Genomic DNA, 1914 nt, shown 5'->3' on the forward strand with positions numbered 1-1914 from the left:
CAGTATTATGCAACACAGTGATACCATCAAAATTTTCAATACACCAACAATCAAGATATATAACATACCATGAATACATTCACATCAGATATATATGAACCAACGCACCAGTATTTGAACACAAAGATTCAAATTTGCAAACCATTGTTTCAACTCTTCGACTTCAAGGTTTTAACCATCTTACATCCCAGCATTCAAAAGTCCCTGGCATACGCGGATCCCATATTCGAAGCACTAAATCAGCCCCGCCTGCAGCAATTAATGAAGAGCTTTCACCACTGATACTCAGACAATGCAGTGCTTTCCGGCAACCCACTGTCAATGAAGGCGGTCCACACGCTGTTTGACCATGACTGTCGTGACTATCTTTTTCCACTGAATAAGCCCAAGTGCAAGAAAACGGCTACTGGCATTGATAACAAGAAATTTTTGGTTGTGCCTTCTATTCTGCTGGCCTGGAAGAAGAGCAATGTCGATGACAATGGCAAAGAGAGACTACGACAGCATCACAACAATGGCGGTGTACATACTGTTACTGGAATGTCTATGCGCAAGTGCGGAGGCTTCTACTCCCAGTGGAGGGATCCACGACATTCCGGGGTTTGAACACAAGAAAGAGATTCAAGACCTCGGACGCTTTGCTGTCGATGAATACAACAGGCAACAGAATGCCAGTATTTCGTTTTCCAAGGTGGTGAAAGCCCAGGAGCAGGTCGTCTCAGGCCTGCTGTACTACCTCAGAGTAGAGACAATGGACGGCGGCGAAACCAGGCTCTGTGCGGCCAAAATATGGGTGAAGCCATGGGAGAATTCTAGTAAAGAAACTTAAAGATTACAGAGGCAAAGACTTGGAAGTTATACAGAAGCTTGTGCTTTTGCTGGTGAACCTGTTGAGCAGAAGGATGGTGCATACAATATAAAAAACGCATCAACGCTCAGGTGCATTCAATATCAAAAACGCACATTCAGTAGCGCAGAGGCACGCAGTCTCAGGTGTAACCGAAACGCACATTCAGATTTCCAAAACGCACATTCAACAGGGCAAAGGGCGCAGTGTCAGGACAGAGGCGTTGATGACAGAGGCGTTGATGACAGAGGCGTTATAAGGCAGCGGCAGCATGCCAGGAGCACTGGAAAAGAATATGGCAGAGGGCCAGGACTGACCTGCACATAACAGGCCACAGAAAAACAAGTGGCTCCGATACCATGTTAAACACACATGGACAGCAAAGACTAGGAAAGATAAATCAGTGAGTACATTTTTTTTATTAACAATAGATATACATTTATAGTACAAATATGTGACTCTTGGGTTTCAGATCCCAAGGTCTCTTGGACTACTTTTGTCCATTCAACTTCCACACTAACCCATTTAGGATTAGGTGTCCAACACATAGATCCAAGCATAGTGTTGCACGGAATTCCTACTGATCCAAATGCAAAGCCTATTCATCAACATCTTCACCCAGTGCAGCCTAGAAAGGAAGCCTCTATAAAGGGAGAGGTTGAAAAACTTCTAAAGGCTAGTTTCATTTACCCCATTCCATTAACATATTGGGTTTCTAACATTGTCCCTGTGATTAAAAAATAAGGGACTATTCACGTTTGTGTTAATTAATGTGATATCATTTGGGCATATTTGAAATATAATTATCCAACTCATTTTATAGACCAGATCATTAATGAATGTGATGGGAGTGAGATCTTTTCTTTTATGGACGGTTTTTCTGGCTACAACCAGATTAACATTCTTCCCGCTGATTAGCATAAAACTGCTTTTATCTATCTGTGGGGAACATTTGCCTACAAAAAACACCCTTTTGGTTGAAAAATGATGGCGCTACCTTCCAACGAGCAATGTATTATGATTTCATGATATCAAACACATCATTCAACGATATCTTGACGACTTAC

General features: G+C 42.3%; 1 pseudogene; it reads left to right on the top strand.

Moving 5' to 3' along the window:
* The first annotated feature begins 469 nt into the window (after positions 1 to 469).
* On the top strand, positions 470 to 829 carry LOC149183955 (cysteine proteinase inhibitor A pseudogene; annotated as a pseudogene).
* The last annotated feature ends 1085 nt before the right edge of the window (positions 830 to 1914 follow it).

The sequence above is a fragment of the Pinus tabuliformis genome, chromosome 3_2 (assembly GCF_031772625.1).
Source record: "Pinus tabuliformis cultivar Carrire ecotype Pingquan chromosome 3_2, CPIR1, whole genome shotgun sequence".
Classification (NCBI taxonomy): domain Eukaryota; kingdom Viridiplantae; phylum Streptophyta; class Pinopsida; order Pinales; family Pinaceae; genus Pinus; species Pinus tabuliformis.